The 19,693-nt window shown below is 39.1% G+C and overlaps 1 protein-coding gene across 1 annotated transcript in view; it reads left to right on the plus strand.

Moving 5' to 3' along the window:
* Positions 1 to 3,184: 3,184 nt before the first annotated feature.
* The window catches only part of WDFY4 (WDFY family member 4), a 395,486-nt gene continuing 378,977 nt past the window's right edge, over positions 3,185 to 19,693 (plus strand). The window contains 1 exon segment of the mRNA XM_078150902.1: positions 3,185 to 3,324. The gene's annotated coding sequence lies outside the window, so the exon portion shown is untranslated.

Consider the following 19,693-nt stretch of genomic DNA (forward strand, 5'->3'; position numbering starts at 1 on the left):
TGGTTTTCCTGTTTTCTTTCAAGCTCCAGCTCAAATTCCACTTTCTACAGAAAACCTTGCCCAACCCCACTAAATTCTAGTGTCTGTTCTCTCTTAATTATTTCATTTATAGAGTTTGTTTCCATGTATCTGTTTGCTTGTTGTCTCCCTCATTAAAATATAAGTTTCTTGAAGAAAGGAACTGTCTTTTGCCTTTTTTTTTGTATTCCCAACACTTAGCATAATGCCTGGCACATAGTAGGCACTTTATAAATCCTTATTGACTGACTTAATCCCATTGAGTCTTAGTTTTTTTTTTAATTTTTATTAATTTATTTTGACTTATCAACAATCACTTCCATAAGCTTTTGAATTTTAAATTTTTCTCCCCTTCCCTTCCCAAGATGGCACGTAATCTGATATAGGCTATACATATACATTCCTATTAAACATATTTTCACATTAGTGATGTTGTAAGGAAGAATTAGAACCAATAGGAGGAACCACCAGAAAGAGGAAACAAAACACAACAGAAGAAAAAAAAATAGCAAATAGTATGGTTTGATCTGCATTCAAACTCCATAGTTCTTTCTTTGGATGTGGATAGCATTTTCCATCGTGAGACCTTTGGAGATGTTTTAGATCCTTGCGTTGCTTGGAAAGGCTAAATCTATCAATGTAAGTCATTGTACAACATGGCTGTTATTGTGTACAACATTCTCCTGGTTCTACTCACTTCATTCAGCATCAGTCCATACAAGTCTTTCTAGGTTTTTCTGAAGTCCTCCTACTCATCATTTCTTAGAGCACAATATTATTCATTACATTCATACACCGCAACTTGTTCAGCCATTCCCCAATTGATGGGCATCCCCTCAATTTCCAATTCTTTGCCACCACAAAAAGAGCTGCTACAAATATTTTTGTACACGTGGGTGGAGCCTTAGTTGCTTTATGGCTATACTAGCACCTCCCTCACAGGGCTGTTAGAGTATTAAATGAGTTAATGTATGGAAAGTCTTTGCAAAGCTTAACGTCCTACGTGAAAATCGGCTGCTGTTATTATACTGTTCCCATTTTTATGTTCAAGTTCACATAGAAATGGTCCTGGTACAGTCACTATCCTGCCATTCTTTTATGTTTAATATTTAGTGAATTATTACACAGGCGCATACAAACTTTTTGTATAGGTAATGAAACGAAAGTGTTGGGATCCAAGCTTATCTTCTGATCGGTGCAATAAAGGCATTGTCTGGACAGTTTCATGAGCAAACAGGACGGTGGGGATGATAGATATTGCCTGCTTTCCTGTGGTTTTTATTTCTTTCGCTAGGTCTCCATTTCAAGAACTTTTAGTTACCCTTAGTTTTGATGTTATGAATATTCAGAAAAATGTCACTATTAAAAACATGCCCAGTGATTGTTTTATCTATAATAACACCGCTTGTTGAATTGTTAAGGAGATTTAAGGAATTTATGCAGTTTGCTTTTATAATATGTGGAAATTGGGGTCCAAGTACAAGCACCCAAACACAAGCACTCAAGCACCCTGTCACCACCACCATTGTCATTTTCTTCTTCTTCTTACCTTATTCAACAAATACAATAAACAAAAACAGACCTATTAGTTTTTTAATTGAGGACAGCTAGATTGCTCAATGTTTAGAGTACCTGGCCTGGAGTCAGAAAAGACTCGCTTTCATGAGTTCAAATCTGGCCTCAGACACTTACTAGCTGTGTGACCTTGGGCAAGTCACTTAACCCTGTTTCCCTCAGTTTCTTCATCTGAAAGAGTGGGAGAAGGAAATGGAAAACTATTGTAGCTTCCAAGAAAACCTCAGATGGGGTCATGAAGAGTTGGACACAATTGAAAAAAAAACCCAAAATTAATCATTTCCTATCTATCCTATATATATATGTCTTGCTTGCACATATCTATTTGCTTGTTATCTCTCCACTAGATTGTAAGCTCCTTGAGAGGAGAACCTGTCTTTTGCTTTCTTTGTATCCTGATTGAGCCAAGTTGCTATCCAGCTTTTCTTTTTATATGTTTAATGTTCTGCAGACTATTGTATGCATGGATAAAATAACTGCTTTCTGGAGCTGAATAAAAGTATAAGGTATAAACTCCTGCTGCTGTAATTTTTCTCATTAGTGGTATTGGATATAAAGGGGTCTCAGAGGCTACCCATCCAACTCAGAAAGAAGTAGTTCTGTTTCACAGATAAAGAAACTAGAGCCCAGAGCTATGGAGTCACAGAATCATAGATTTGTAGCTGGCAGGCCCTCCAGAGACCATTCTCATCCAGTTCTCTCATATTCTAGTTGAGGAAACTGAGGACAAGGATGGTGAAATGAGTTGCCCCAGGTTACAAAGGCAGAGTCAGTGACTCGGGGGGCAGAATATGGTGCATTGGACAGAAGCTGGTCTTGCAGTTAGCAGCACTTGATTTCGAGACTAGCTTCGGACACATACTAGCTGTGCGGCCCTGGACAGGTCATTTAACCTCTGTCAGGTAGATTTCATGAACTGTAAAATGGGGATAATAAAAGCACCTACTCCCCAGGGCTGCTGGGAAGATCAGATAAGACAATATTTGTAAAGCACTTAGCACAGTGCCTGGCACGGAGTAGATGTTTAATCAAAGGCTTGGGTCCTTGTCCAAGTTCCCTATTGGAAGGCCGGCTCCGATGGGAACCCTAGTATTTGAGAGCCAGGCCGGTGTCCCTTCTCCTGTACTACACTAAGAACTGCTGTTACTGCCATTAGGGTGTGGTTTCCAGCCTAATGCTTGGTTTTGGTGAAAGATTCTCTCTCCTGCATTTACAAGTCACATGCAGAACCACATCTGGAGAAAAAAACTGCTGACCCCTTCCTGAAAATCCTTCAGTTGCCATGATGTGATCTTAAGCTTGCTCTTCTTCCTACACGGCCCCCTCCCAAAATGCACATAAATAGGTAGCACACTGGTTTGGAGTAAGAAGCACACATTCGTTAGAAATGGTCCCTGAGGCTCCAGAGGGTTTTCTCTTTTGGTTAAAAGGAAGTCAAAGGTCACCTTCCTGTACAGCCCGGCTGTCTCTGCAGTAACTCAGGCTGCTGTTGTCACCAGCTTGGATTCAATATAAAATGAAACTCTCCCTGCTTCCTCACTTCTGCTTTCTCCAGGAAATAAGCCTAGAGGCTATTTGCATGATTCACAGAGAGAAGCTTAAAGACCCAGTAGGAGTTGTTGAAGATTGAAGAGACTGTGGTGCCTGGTGGCCTTCTGGGCAAACCCACCCAGCAAAGGGCAGATTCCTGAGGCTCAGATGTGGCTGGGGGAATCTGGAAAGATATCGCAGGTAGGTCACTGGGGCCTGTGTCCTCAGGGGCTCTGAGCCCATACAAGGTTGACTAGGGCTAAGCATTACTTAGCTTCTGTCTTGACAAAGGAGCTGTGAAATAAGTGTTTCAGGCTGATTGGCTCCTTGCAAGCCTGGGGCTGAGGAGGCGAACCCAGACAAAGGGGAACTGAAGTGAGCTTACAATGAGAAGCCCAAGTGAGGCTCTAAGTCAGGCTGAAAGTAGATTCGTATCTTTTTTACCTTTTGGTCTCATTGTGTATAATGTGCTTTGTTGTAATTTAAAGAACAGTTTGCCCTCCTTTAGCCTTCTCCAGAGCAGTGTATCTAGTTGTTACTATCAACCCTCAAACTAAGGAACAGGTACAATTCTTTCCTTTTTTGGGGGGACTGCAGTGATGGGACAGGCTATGTGTAACATCAGCCTGCATCAGGGCAGGCTTGAGGGCAAAATCGCCAAGTGGCCTCTCCCTCCTAGAATGTTAGAACTGCCCATTTGATAGATGAGAACACTGTGGCCAAGAAGGGCAAAATGGACTTATCCAAGGTCGCAGAGATAATAAATGGCAGAGTCAGAATTGGAACTCAAGTTTTCTGACTCCAAGTTCAAAGCTCTTTGTACTGCTTTGGGCTCCCTCTACTCCTTCTCAGGTGCCTTGAACTCCCTGAATGGGGAGGGGGACTATTAGAAAAGACACTGAACTGGGAGTCAGGAAGCTAGCTCTGCCACGAAGTAGATTGTGAACCTGATTTAATTATTCTTGCCCCCAGTTTCTATATTATCAGTAAGGTCCCTTCCAGCCCTAACATTTGTTGTATAACGTGTGCTTGCCAACCCCCGTTTTATCACCCCACTGAGGTCAGCCTTCCTGGACTTTAGTCTATACTTTGGTCAGCTTGTGTGCCTTTATTGTTTTTCTGTTATATATTATCTGTTCTTTGTCCCATACTCTGAGGGCCTTGATCTTTGATAGCTAATACCTAATGAATCTAATTTAACCGGTCATTTCCTCCTTTAGCTCTCATAATGCTTTGTACGTCTCTTATGAATTTGAACTTATTTTTGTGCATGGCTTGTTTTTGTCACTTCTACATAATACATTTTTTTGAGGGCAAGAATTGAGTTTTATTCTTCTTTGTGTCTACACCAGTGCCAGACAGTGATTTGATGTTAACTTCTTGGTAAAATGTTGGCTATGGCAGCCTTGTGTAGAGCACTGGGCTTAGAATCAGGAAGACTCATCTTCATGAGTTCAAATCTAGTCTCAGGCACTTACTAGCTGTGTGACCCTGGACAAGTCACTTAACTCTGTTTGCCTCAGTTTCCTCATCTGTAAAATGAGCTTGAGAAGGAAATGACAAACCACTCCAGTATCTTTCCTGAGAAAATCTCAAAATGGAGTCACAAAGAGTTGGGCATGACTGAAACGACCGAACGACAACCACCACCACCTTCGTTATTGTAGGAACAAAATGTTGGCTGTAGATTTTAAATTATACAACAGGTAATGACTTGGAGCAATAGGATACCTCACAGAGAGTTTCTTATACCAATGAAATAACAGGTTTACTAAAAAGAAAAGCTGTGTGAGTTTATCTTGACCATGTGCAAATGGGTTGTTCCTTTCTCATAACTTGTTTTCATTTTGACATAGTTTATCTAAACTAAATTGGCTTAAACCAAAGAAATTGATGTAATGGTTGGGGAGCCTACATGGTTCAGTGTAAAGACTGTTGTCACAGGGCTTGAGTTCAAAACCTGGCTTAGCACTTATTATCTTTGGGCAAATCATCTAACCTTTCTGGGTCTCAATGTCCTCATCTTCCAAATGAAGAGGTTGGACCAGAGGACTCCTGATGTCCTTTCCAGATCTATGACTTCATTCAGCTTTATAGGCTTGGGGTGGTAGGAGAATTCTAGGGCTAGAGGACCCTTCAGTAGACCCAGTCAAATCACAGTGGACAGTCATTTGCTTTGCTAATCTTGATGACTAATGAGAAAAGGTTGACAATCTGACTTACAAATTGCAGGTTATTGGCAGGGAGTCTCCATTTTTGTGCTTCTGGGAAACCTTTATTTTATCCTAATACCATTTTTTTCTTCCACATAGTTGTAAATATGTCATATAAACACAGAACTTTAACATTGTTAATATGCATATATTTTAATGAAATGAAGCAGGAAGATGTGGCTGCTCTGTTTGACTATAGCTAACTGGACCCTATTAGGATAGATGCACAGCAAATTTCTGTGAGTGGCTCTCATAAGATCTATGGGCCATTCATTATACGGTGGGTAGTTCAAATGTAAATTACCCAAAATATTAATTTCATTTCAGATGTCCTTCCTCCTTCAAATCTGAATTGATATTAAAAAGCATCAAAGGAACAGGTTCTTTAAAAATGCCCCTCTAATATTACCCTTGCAAAAATCCCACATTTCATCTTATTTTTTTCATGGTAAAGAATTGTGATTGGAAAAGTAGCATACACCACCTTACCTTATCAGTAATTCTTGGTCTGAGGGTTTAAGAATAACTATCTAGATAGTGTCAAAAGGGTCAGAGACTTGGACGTACTGAATTTACTACAGAAGAGTCTAAGAATCAAAGCAAATTGGAATAATTGGTATTTGGATTTAATATAATTCTTGTATAGGGCAACGTTCTCAAAAGGTTTTCTGTGATAGCATAGTTGTATAACCTTGAAGAAGTTATTTTACTATTCTGAGTCTCAGTTTCCCCATCTGTAAACTGAAGAGGTTGCACTAGTTGATCTTTAAAGTAATGTCCAGCTCTAAACCATTGCAATTCTACGAGAACTATGTTCAAGCCATTACCTAGAACAAGAAATGGTAATAATATCTGGTATTTACCAAGAATTTTATGCTTTATAGTCTGCAAATGATGAGAAACAATGTGGCATAATAGACGGAGGACTAACCTCAGAACTAGGAAGACCTGGGTATCCTAGAAAACTCTAAGACTGTAAGTTGCAGAGAAGGTGCTAACCTAGATTGGAGGAGGGAGTTTCCTCACCTGGGAGTTCCCTATTTCAATCAAATGATAGGTACTTTCTCTACCCCTTTAATTTACAAACTGCTTTTTCCAAAATAATCCTGTGTTAGGTAGGCACAACTACTATTCTCATTATATAAATTTTAAAAAGGAGGCTTACAGAGCAATAATGACAATAATCACAATGATACTAATGGTGCTGCTACCAAAAGATCCTATGGCAGTCTCTCCAGAAATCTTGGTGGACTCTTGTTGTGAGTGTTGGGAAGGGGATTATGGTTTAGGTATAAATTGTCTTACTTGATTTCTGTGATAACTTCCAACCCTGAAGTTGTGTGACCTTTAAAGGATATTGTAATAAACACTTTCCCACTTTGTTCCAGGATTCTGATGTATGTTTATTCCATGTCAGACACACAAAATAGACTCTCTTTTGCAGCATTTGAAACTACCACATAATGATGACCTCGCGTGTATAGAGAATTGGGGTGACCAAAGTGCTTTCTTCATAGCACTGCTGTGAGTTAGTGTTGAGGCTATTATTATTATTTTCACTTCACAGATAAAGAAGCAACATGTTATTGTGTATCGATTGCTGAGCTTGGATTTAGGAAGATGTTAGTTCAAATTCTTCTTCTGAATCTTATCAACTCCATGGCCAAGAGAAAGTTACAGCTTTTCTGAATCTCAGGCAACTCCTTAAAATCCCATATCAAATTGTATTGTGATTGGCAGTGGTAGAGGGAATTTCTATCCTGATAAAATCAGAGGTCGCATTTCACAGATGAGAAAACTAAGAGTCACAGAGATTAAGTGACATGACCAACTATGAAGTGTTATTGTTAGAAGTTGAACTCAGGTCTTTCTTGACTTCAAATATGGGACTATTCGTACTATACTGTACTACCTCCTTCTTGCCACTGCAGTGCACTTCCTTCAGGTCTATATTACTTCTTTTATAATCCAGTTAAATGCAATGGTAGTGTTCGCATTTCTACTTTTGAATCTTGATCTCTGAACTTTGTAGGAGCATCAGTTGCCTGACAACTAAAATACATTCTTACAAAAATCTTTCATTCTTTACGTCAGACATAAATACCCTTAGATTTTCATTAACTGTTTGAGCTGGAAAGTGCCTTAGTTTATAGTTCACAAAGCCAGCAGAGAATAGCCATTCCTATCACCAGCTTGCTTCACTGGCTCTTCAAACTAGGTTCAGAGACAACTGATTGTGTAGCGGTACTCTGAAACATCTTTGAGAGCTGTCCTAGACTCCTTGGGCAAAAGAAAGGCTGAGCAGAGTCATAATCAACGTGACGTTGGTGAGGTCTTAAAGAAAGACACCACTAGAAACTATGCCACAGGGCAGATAGTTCGAAAGGTGTTCTCAACTGAGTGGGTAAGGATGAGTGGACACGTGTAGGGGGGAGGGAAGAAGGAAAAACAAAGATCCAAGAGCTTGGGAAAGATACAAGGAAGGATAGCTTCCTATTCAAATTAATTTTAATTACTTATTTTCTATTGTCTATATGCTGCTGAAAGTCTGCAAATGCTATCAGAAACTTCTGACTTCAGCACTCAGAAGTTAAGCTCTGGTTGCCTTACCCTAGTTACAGGCCTGGTCTTAACAATACATAGAGGTCATTAGGACAGTAAAGCATCAAATTAAACCTAGTTCTAATCTACCTATAATTTTTTCGGAGGATCAGCTATGTTGGGAGGGGAAAATGAATGAGAGTTTAACTTCATGCACAGTTCCTTTCATCACACTCCCCTCCCCCCCCACCACAGCTCTAATCTTTTAGGGAGCGGAGGATAGCTATTTATGGATGATCAAAGGGAGGTCACTCTAAGTCAAGCTAGTGCATGTGTATGGAAATCTACAACAGAAAGGAAAAGCAAATGAAACCAGATGTATCCCCTGTATCAGGGATCAATCATCTGCGTCTCACTTAAAGAAGCTGCTTGTTATTCTCCAAGGTATATAATGTCCTTTTGCTCCAAATGAGTATGTAACTGTGTAACTGCATCTGGGTGGAAGAGCTAAGATTTAGAGAGTAGTACTACTGAGAGATAAGTCTCATAAAGCAAATACGCTATTTGATATTGAGACCACCGACTGTCCTAGACTTTAGGGAAGTACATTTCATACAATCTAGATTTAGAGCTGGAAGGGACCATAGAGGCAACCTAAGTGTAACCCTCCCATTTTACAGATGGGAGAACTAAGACTCATACAGGTTAAATAATTTGCTTAGGGTCATACTGTGCTATGGAATGGCCTCAAAAAGCTCAGAGTCATGTTTGATATAATTTCACGCACAGAATGTCCAGCTCTAAAACTTTTGTCACGGTGACTGAGGTAGCAGAAGGGAGACATTTTGACAAGATTGTGTTTGATAAAAGACAGTCACTGATAGTTCAACCTGTTAGATATTGTGGTCTTCAACTTCAGGCAGCTTGCAGCTCTAATCCTAACCAAATTTAATTCATTTAAAAATAAATCTTTTCAGGAGAGGTGGTATGGAGAGGTAGGATAGAGGGCCTTGGAGTCAGGAAGATCCAGGTGTATGTATGTATATGCATATGCATATATACGTACACACACACACACATACATATATAGTTGTATAAATATAGATATACATGTATATCTATATCTACATGTAAATATAGATAGATATAGATATACACACATACACATATGTTTGTATATATTTTGTGCATATATATTGTGCATATATATGTATATGTGTGTATGTATGCATGTGTATGTGTGTGTATATTTTATATATATATGTATATATGTATGTGTGTATGTATGTATGTGTCTATGTGTGTTTGTGTGTGTGTTCCTATAAGCAGATCACTTAACCTCTTGGTACACTTAACCTCTTAATACTACAAGGTCCCAGTGAGTTGCCCAGATGCACCAGCAAAGGGAATTTCTATGCTGGGAGTTCCTAACATTGATGAAATTATAGGTTCAGATATCATCATTGTTATCATTTGAATAAACTATAGGTTTAAATCTAAAATGCCAAAGAAATTAAAGCAAACTAAGTTGTGCCTAATACATTATTATGTTTCTAAAATAACTGAAGGATACTAAGAAATTAGTTTTGCAAATGTGTTATTCTTTTTCCAAAAATTTCCTTTAGATTTCGAATCAGTCAAAATGTCCCATGTGTATTCAGCAATATGGAAGTCGCTATACATACTGAGAAAGAAAACTGAGCCTGGTTAGGAGAACTTACTTGCGTTCCTCTATTCTTTTACTATTGGAAAAACCACAAAGGTGTGGCAGAATATATAGGCATTGCTGGAAGTTTGAAAAAGGAAGTTTAGATAACAAGTTCCTTCTTACTGGATGATTGTTTTTTCATCAGAACCTCCATCTCTGACCACAACATAAATTTTTTTCTATTCCAAAGTCGAATGAAAATGAACATTAGTCCATCTTCAAAGCACACTTCTACCATGCACATAGTAAGTGCTCAATAACTATTTATTGAATTGAAATTGATCCTTCAAGCCAAATCTAGGAAGGATTTCCAGTCTTTACCCTCTTTTATCTCTTGGTGACTTTTGATTTGGTTGACCACCCACTCCTTTGTCTTCCAATTCATTGTTTTTTTTTGACAGGGTAGAGAAACCTAAATAAACTCAACCTGATACAATCAATAACCCCACCCCCAAAACAGCTAAGCAAAGCAGTATAAAAATATAATTACATACTTGATTTGGAGAAATTTTAACATACATCGAAACTATACAGAGGAAGATTAACTAGGATGACACACGGATTTGTGTAACATTCCATATTTTTGTAAAAAGAATAATTAAAACTAATAGTGCATATAACTTTGCACTTTTAAATTTTACTATTTGTGAAAAGAAAGTAAGAAAAAGTACTTTAACTTTATTAAGTTAGTAACATTGTCTAATGTATTTGAACTGAAATTTATTGCTGTTTGACATTATTTTTATTTATATAGTTGTAGCATGAGTGTGTGTGTATACATGTATGCATATGTGTGTGCTTTACTCTAATTACTTCTTTTTAAGTTGATTTTATCTCCAAATATGGTCTACCTAAAATATTTCCAGGTTTTCTGAAAGAAGTTGATTCCCCCCCCATTTCTTCCTTTTTAAAATAATATTTCCCTCAGTTCCATGTAAAGATAATTTCTAACATTCATTTAAAAAAATTTTGAATTCCAAATTTTCTCTCCCTCCCTCACCTGTTCCCTCCCTGAGACAGTAAGCAATTTTATATAGGTTATACATGTGCAATCATCTGCATTACTTCTTACAGGTCTTCTCACATTTCCCTGGATTGTCATATTCATTGTTCCTTACATTTGTATGTCAGCTTTTTCTCAACTTTTGGGCTTGTAGTTTGTTTTGTTGTTCTTTCCACCTACGTTGTTGTCATTGTGTCAATTATGTGTTTGATGTCATCACTTCGCTTTATGTGAGTTCATAATACTTAAGTCTGCCTGCCTGTGCTTCTTGTATTCATCACGTTTGTGTTTCTTAAAGCATAGTAATATTCCATTCATTTATGTACCACCCTCCAATTGATGGACAGCTACTTTGTTTTCAGTTCTTTCCTGCTACAAACCTTTTGGTGCACATGGAACCTTTCTGTTTTTGTTTTCGGTCATCAACCTCTTTGGGTCGTGTGTCTGGCAGTGGAATCTTTGGGTCTAAAAGCATTTTATTGAGGCAGTTAGCTGGAGCAGTAGACAGAATAAATTATTTGTGATAGGCTTTGTAAATCTTAAATCATTATCCCAAAAATGTTCTAAAAGACTTAGTATACTTTTAAGCTATTAAACTTGATATAGTAAATGCTTGATAATGGGAATGATAATAATAATAATAACAGTAGTAATAATAATAATAATAATAACAGTGATGATGATGTATATTCCAAGAATGGTAGTGTTGATTTGATTACTCTCTGCAGAGCTAGATTTGAAAGGTGAGATTAGTGTCCATGCATTTTGGTATGGCATAGATATGGCTAGAAAGTGTCATGGTGGGCTTGGATGTGGTGAAAATAAGCAGTATCCAGCTCAGGAGTCAAGCGTGAGTTCCAGGAGGAAAAGAAGGCTGATGTGAGAGTGTATGCAATGGTCAAGGGGGAAAACAGATAGAAGAGAAGGGAGCTGAATGAAGGTAGAATCTTGGGGATTACTTCCTACTCTGCCTCTCCTCAGATATTACCTTTTATCTACTCTGTGTGTAAATATTGATTTATTGTAAATTTATTGTAAATATTGATTTACTTACTATTGCAAATATTGATTCTGTGATAGAATGTAAACTCTTTGAGCATGGGAATGATTCAATATTTTTCCTTTTTGTTCCCAGTGCATAGCATATTCTAGTTACTTTAATAACATTGATTGATTGATTAATCAGTACCAGTCTTCTGTGGTTGGGAAGAAGAAGAACCATCAAAGAAGCAGTTAGAGAACTAAGAGAACTATTTCTCTGAAACCATAGGAGAAATAAGTGTCCAGGAAGAGCAGACAATGGTGACAAAGGCTGCAAAGAGAAAAGGAGGATGGAGGCTGAATGAAGGTCATTGGATTTGGTCATCAGTGACATTTGAGAGAAGCGTTTCAGTAGATTGATGGGACTAGATCCCAGATTGTAGAGAGAGTGGGTAATAAGGAAATAGAAGAAGATAGTATAGACTACAATTCCAAAGACATTTGGCCATTAAGGGGAAGAGAGATATGAGACAATAGCTGGATGGAATAGAAAGGAGGAGGAAAGTTGTGGTTTTTTTTTTTTGTAGGATTAGGGAGATAGGACTATGCTTGTAGTCAGATAAGAAATACTCAATGGAGAAGTGGAGATCAAATAATAATGATTATTATTAGGTAGATAGAAAGGAGTCAGTGAAGAGGGAAAGGCTGAAGAGGCATGATTAGGGGAAGGGGTACATTTTTTCTAAAGGAAGTCAAAGGGATAAAGGGCACCTAGAGTGTAAATCCTTAAAAGGAATGGAATCAGTCTTTCACTAAGACAACACAGAAGGAGGAGAGGGGGTGAGAGGATAACATGAAAGATAATTTTAAAAAATATTTTAAGGAGTTGTCTTACTGCAAGCAACTGAGTTCAAAGGATTCTTTTGGTTTGACTCCTATGGGCTTTATTATACATGAAGATAGAGGTAAGTTATTCATCTCTAAAAGTCCCATATGGTTCCCCAGGCCTCAGGAATATTCCTAACTTCAGAGGAAACAATGGCCCAGATCTAAAGTTTGTTCTACATAGGTTAGTTCCATTGTTAGAGGCAAAGAATCTGCCTTTTCAGGGGAAGGAAGTTTATGCCTCAAATACAATCAGGGATTCTGAAACAAGGATCATGCAGGAAAGAAACTTGACTCAAGTTCTGCCTGATTCAGGTGGTGGTTAATGTACACAATGATTTTTTTTTCTATTCTGGGGTAAAATATTAGACGTAATCTGAGGCCTGAGTAGTATGTGCAGGATCAGAGAAGATGGCTCCCAACATGGATCTACTTCCACATAGGGGGGAAAAAAAAGAGTTGGGGGAGCTTCTGAAAGCAGAATTCAATTTTGTTAATGAAATGGGCTTGATTATCTGTGGCACATATAGAAGGGGGTTGGTGGAGAGGAGGGGCTTGAGGTCTGAAGAGGTCTGAAATGGTCAATGTGGGGAATGGAGTCTAGAATCCATGAATGTAGACTATGAGGATTTCTGAGCAACAGTGAAGGCCCAGTTGAGGTTGCAGAACAGAAATACACAATTTGGGCAATGAGCAGGATTTGGGGACTTTGTCCAGTGATACTCAGTAGCCTGAGAAGTTACCCAGGGTTTGCCTGAGGATTAGCAGGTTGTCTGGGCATGGCAGAAGGTCCCAAGTTTCAGGAATTTTAATATGATGGTTTTTGAACTGTTAATAATAATAACATTTATAAGAGTGTTTTGAGGTTTGTATGGTGCTTTATATATGTTATCTCATTTGATCCTTATACCAACACTGTGAGGGAGGTGTTATGGTGCCCATTTTACAGATGAAAAAACTGAAGCCCAGGTTGAGGGACTTGCCCAGGTTCTCACAGCTAATCAATATCTGAGGCTCCAGTACTCTATCCAGTATACCACCTAACTGCCTCATTAAAGTAGCGGAGGACAGAGCAGAGACTGAATAGGAAGGCCGACGAAGCCAGAGCAATGGAGGTGAACCCGGAGAACAGGGCCAGAATCAATGGACTAGAGCTAGTCCCTATTACTGTCAAGGCCAACACCATCCTCTTAGTTGCCCAGACTTGCGACATGAGTATCATCCTCCACTCCTCTCTCACCCCACTCCCAGATCCAATCAGTTATCACGTCCTGCCATTTCACCTTAGTAACGCCTTTTGTATATGCTCCCTTCTCTCCCCTGACACCGCACCCACCTTGGTGTAGGCCCTCATAACCTCATACCTGGACTATTGCTGTAACCTGCTGGTTGATCTGCCTGCCTCAAGTCTTTCCTTACTCCAATCAGTCTACCTGCCATTCACCTATCAAATTGATCTTTCTAAAGGGCAAATTTGACCATGTCACTCTCCTATTCAATAAATTCCAAGATCAAAAATTAAAACATATATTTAGCCATTAGTGTCCTTCATAACATATCCCCTTCCTACCTTTTGAGTGTTCTTATACCTTAATCCCCTCTACTTTGTGGTCCAGTGACACTGGTTTCCTTGGTGTTCTAGAAGAAAACATTCTCTCTCTAGCACCCTTGTATTTTCACTGGCTGTCCTTTATGCCTGGAATTCAGTCCCCCCTCAACTTGACCTCCTTGTTTTTCTAGCTTCTTTCAAGTTCCAGCTAAAGTCGTACATTCTGCAGGAAGGTTTCCTAGTCATCCTTAATCTTAGTGCCTTCTCTCTGAGACTATCCCTGGTTTTTCCTGTCTATAGGAAGGTTTCCTAGTCATCCTTAATCTTAGTGCCTTCTCTCTGAGACTATCCCTGGTTTTTCCTGTCTATAGGAAGGTTTCCTAGTCATCCTTAATCTTAGTGCCTTCTCTCTGAGACTATCCCTGGTTTTTCCTGTCTATAGGAAGGTTTCCTAGTCATCCTTAATCTTAGTGCCTTCTCTCTGAGACTATCCCTGGTTTTTCCTGTCTATAGGAAGGTTTCCTAGTCATCCTTAATCTTAGTGCCTTCTCTCTGAGACTATCCCTGGTTTTTCCTGTCTATAGGAAGGTTTCCTAGTCATCCTTAATCTTAGTGCCTTCTCTCTGAGACTATCCCTGGTTTTTCCTGTCTATATCTTGTTTGTACATAGTTGGTTATGTGTTGTCTGATCTCCCCTAGTAGACCATGAGCTCCTTGAGAGCAAGGACTGCTTTTGTTTTGTTTCATTTTTATTTTTGTTTTTGCCTTTCTTTGCATCCCTAGCTCTTAGCACAGTGCCTGGCAGATAGCTCATTATTGTTCAGTCATTTTCAGTCATGTCTTGACTCTCTGTGACCTTTTTTGAGGTTGTCTTGGGAAAGATACTAGAGTGGTTTGCCATTTCCTTCTCCAGCTCATTTTACAAATGAGGAAACTAAGGCAAACACACTTAAATGACTTGCCTGGGGTCACACAGCTAGTAAGTGTCTGAGGCTGGACGTGAGCTCAGGAAGATCAGTCTTCTTCACTCTAGGCCTGGCGCACTACCTGCCTCACCATGTAGCTGCCCCTAGCATATCATAGTCCCCTGAGAAATGCTAGTTGATTGAGTTCATGATGACAGTAGAAAAGATTTAGTGTGAATGAAATAGTGGGGGAAGCTGGAGATGAAGGGTTAGCATTTCAAATCTCTGGATCTCGGAGTTGATCAAGCACCATAGTAGGACCTACAAAGCGGCTATGCTGGTGTGTTACTGATGTGGTAGGAATATGGAGGTCATTGCTGGTCCTTTACCTAAGTCAAGCTAGTTCATGTTCAGTGCTACCTCCACCTTCTCAAAGAACAATCTTTGACATCTCCTTCTCCTTCACATGCTAAATGTACTATCACTGTGTGCTGGTTGTTTTCCCCTTAGACATGCTTTTCAGTATTATTATTTTATTTCTATTTTCATTTTCACCATCCTAATTCAGGTCTTCATTACTACTAGTTTAGTTTCCAGTAACAATCTCCAAGCTAGTCTTTCCTATCATTCTCTCCTCCGTTGTACCCACCAATTCCCCTGATTCCCTTGTAGGGAATCCTCTGCCCTTTCAGGGTAGGAACATTGTCTAATCTAAAATTTACATCTCCTGCAGCATTCTGCATATCATATATCCATACTAAATGTGCACTTTATTTTATCAGGGAACATATGCACTTTTCAGTAGTTGGGGCTGGCTTCTTGAGTCTAGCAGATCTGTTTGTCTATGGCAAATGAATTGCAGTTAGATCTGGAAGACCACAGAGAGGACCTAAGCACATTCTACTTCCCATATTTTATGAACTACTGCTTTCTTTTTGGTATTCTGACTCTACCACTGCTTTTATTTTTAATCTTCATTTAATGAAGGTTCTGTTTATGAATAGTTTCCCTCATCTCGGTGAAATAGAACCTTTTACTCATAACAAAAAGAGTTGCTACAAAACTCCTCCAAACCTCAGTTTTCTCATCTGTAAAATTGTAATAATATTGTTTTCACTAATTATCACATGGAGGTGCTGTGAGTAAATTATTTTGTAGACTGTGTAGAGATAGGAATAGGTGCTGGAGTTGTCATTTTTTTTTTTTAATATAGAGAATTCTCAGATAAATATCTACTCCCAGATAAATCCCAGATAAATGTCTCTACTAATACAGGTCAATATTTTCTCTACAACTTAAAATCTTAGACGTCTGCCTAATGTACCAAGAGGTTAAATGACTTTTTCAAGGTCCCAGAGCTAGGGTGTTTCAGAAGTGGGCCTTGAACACACGTCTTTCTTTCTCCAAGGCCAGCATTTTATTATGTAGATTGTAAAATACCATATAAATAATATACATACCACGTAAAATACCATACAAATGTATCATTATTATCATCATTCATTTGTTAGAGACAGCAGTGGTGTTGTGGATAGAGAATTGGTCTCAAAGCCACATCATATGCCTACTGCCTCTGCAACCCTGGATGAGTCACTTTCAACTCTATAGGCTAATCCCTAAGACTATAGGTTGATGCAGTGCTAACCTCCATTAATAGTTTCCTAATCAGGAATTTTCCTTTATTAGTGAAATCACAGATTCAGTTTTTATCCCTGTTATTATTTGTTAAGAGGTAATGGTGGGACAGTTCAGTAGTGCTGTGGATAGAGCACCAGCCCTGGAGTCAGGAGGTCCTGAGTTCAAATCTGGCCTCAGACACTTAACTAGCTGTGTGACCCTGGGCAAATCACTTCACCCCAATTGCCATAACTTCCCCCCCAAAAAAATAAAAAGGCAATGGTGATATGGTAGAAGAGAACAGGCCTTCAGAAGGCCTAGTTTGAGTCTAGAATCTGCCACTTACTGGTTATATGATCTTGGGCAATCCACTGTCCTCTTCTGAGCCTTGGTTTACCTGCATGTAAAATGGAGTTAATAGCTGTCAACTCATAGGGTTATTGTGAGGAAAGCACACTGCAAATGTTCCTATATTGGAAACACTTCATAACCTGTCTCCTTCCTACCTTTCCAATTTTCATATGCTTTGCCCTACTCCATGTGGTCTGCAATCCAGCTACACTTGCCTAATTTCTGTTTCTCATGCATGAAACTCCATCTCCCAGCTTTTTCAATGGGTGTCTCCCTTGCCATGAATGCTCTCCCTTCTTATCTCCACCTGGCTGCCTTCAAGATCCAGCTCAGTCAGTCAGCAAACATTGTTTAAAGCAGATATCTACTATATGCCAGTCATTGTATGAAAAAAGACAAAAAAATACTCCTTGTTCTCCTTTCCCATTCTCCAGGGGTGGGGAACCTGTGGCCTCGAGGTCACATGTGGCCCTCTAGGTCCTCAAGTGTGGCCTTTTGACTGAATCCAAACCTCACAGAACAAACTAAATTTGGATTCAGATTCCGGCCCTAGCCCCACTCACCATATCTCCTTGCTAGTGCCTTCCCTCTGATACTACTATCCGTTTACACTGTGTACGTCTTATATGTACAGTTATTTGAATGCTGTCTCCTCGATTAAATTATTTGAGGGTAGAGATCATTTCTTAGTTTGTTTCGTTTGGTTTTGTCTGTGTATCCCCAGTGCTTGGCACACAGCGCCTGTCACATAGAAAGCTCTTAAGAAATAAGCAGACAAATAAGAATTAAGTAGGCTGACTGACTCTTGAAGAGTTATGTGCTCTACTCCAGTCTTCCTCTGACTCCTCATCCTGGTGTAGAGGTGACCTGGGGATCTCCAAGGATTCTTCAGCACAATGGAAACCCTACCAAGTTGGAAAGGTGTGGAATATAATATGAACCCAATAATCAAACTATTTTTGTCTGGTCTGAGTACCAGCTTAGTTAAAGTCAGAGAATCTCAACAACAGGTTGGCCAGAGCGTAGTGGGTTTTTAAGCTACAACAACTATTAAAAAAACCCAACACTCAGAGCACCTACCCTAGAGTCAGGAGGACCTGAGTTCAAATCCAGCTTCAGACACTTGACACTTACTAGCTGTGTGACCCTGGGCAAGTCACTTAACCCTAACTGTTTCCCAAACAAACAAACAAACAAACAAAAGCCAAAAAACAAAAATAAAACAATACTCTGCCAAGTCTCAGAGAGTTTGGGATCTGCCTCAGTACAGGTTGTACCCACACTAATATAATAACATATTTCTGAAGAAAAATGTCTTAGAAATGTGGGCTATTCTTGTCATGATCACTACTATTGTTAATGATGGCTTCCTTTTAAATAGAGCATGCTCAAACATCTTGGGTCCTCCTGAACCTATGAATAGTCATTCACACTTCATTAACTCTAGGAGGAGAGAGGTCATGAGTCTTCAGATTAACTTCTGCTATTTTTAGGAAGTAGATGCAAATCCAGCCTCCCTGGCCAACTTTCATTTCAAAGAAATATTCTTGTTTTGACAAGCTGCCTACATTTTTTTTGTGCCCACTTCCTCTTCCATAAAGCAAATTTGGGAGTGGGGGAAATGTGTAGAAATGGAAAGTCAAGGTAGGCTTCTGCATAGGCTAGTTGGAGACAAGAAAGCAGGAGCAGAACTTCTCATGGATTCCTATGAGCTGCTCTATGGAAGGGTTCCTCAAGGCTGGGAGGAGAAAATAACTTATTTTTCACTAATACCAGGAAGTTTCACTGTGATTAGGAGCAGGATTTAATGAATGCCATAATGATTTCATGGCTGCAGTGTGGTCATGACCAAGTCGAGGTCATGGGAAATAATCCCTGCCCTCCAGGCTTTTTCATTTCAGAGCAAAGCAGGAAAGATAGACATAGAGCCAATGATTGTTATCTATTTGTGCATGTATTTTATTTTTGAACTAAGGAGGAGGACAGTTTCGAGTGTGAGAATGAATCTAAAGTCCTTGTGTATGGTTGTCCTTTGTTCTGGCAGAGGGCGATGCTTTATCAGGCAGCAGGATGTTGTGGGCAAAGCACTGGTTTGGAATTAGGACAACTCACACTTATCCAAGTGCGTGACTTTAACTTCTTTGGGATCCACTTATCCCATCTGTAAATTGAACATACTAATTCATACTTGTTTAGCCACTGGCTGAGTGACTAACTCAAAGGGCCGCTGTGATTATCAAGAGATATAATGTGAATAAAGTGATTCGTGAGTCTTCAAACAGAGGGCAGACATTGGCTATTATTTTCAGGGAAAGCTGCGTTAGACTCTGGCCTGCCTGGCATTGTTCTTTGACCTGTGGTCCTTGAGGTTCATTTTCTTGTGCTAGCTTCAGTTTGAAGCCATCGATAAAACTGGACAGGACTTTAAGTAGGTAAGCAGGAAGCTTTTCTACTGTCTCCACTTATTTAAAATTTGGATCCACTGAAGCTTTTTCTTCAAAAGGCCTTGCTCTCTAAAGAAGATATCTGATGAGTTTGTCTTCCTCCATTGCTCTATACATGTTATTTTTAACTTCATACAGAGGATCAGAATTTTACAGTTGTAGGTAATGTCACTTCAGACATAATTTTAATCCAAACTCATTGCTTTCACAAATTCAACTCAATTTGATTGAACAAGTATTTATTAAGTTCTTTATTGGGCACTCCTGGAGTTACAAAGACAAAAGTGAAAATTATGTGCACACCAATAAACAAATACAACATATTTACAAAATAAATGCCAAATAATTTTTTTGGGGTGAGACACTAACAACT

This window comes from Phascolarctos cinereus, unplaced genomic scaffold, assembly GCF_003287225.1.
Source record: "Phascolarctos cinereus isolate Bilbo 61053 unplaced genomic scaffold, phaCin_HiC Scaffold_3;HRSCAF=262, whole genome shotgun sequence".
In the NCBI taxonomy this organism is placed as follows: domain Eukaryota; kingdom Metazoa; phylum Chordata; class Mammalia; order Diprotodontia; family Phascolarctidae; genus Phascolarctos; species Phascolarctos cinereus.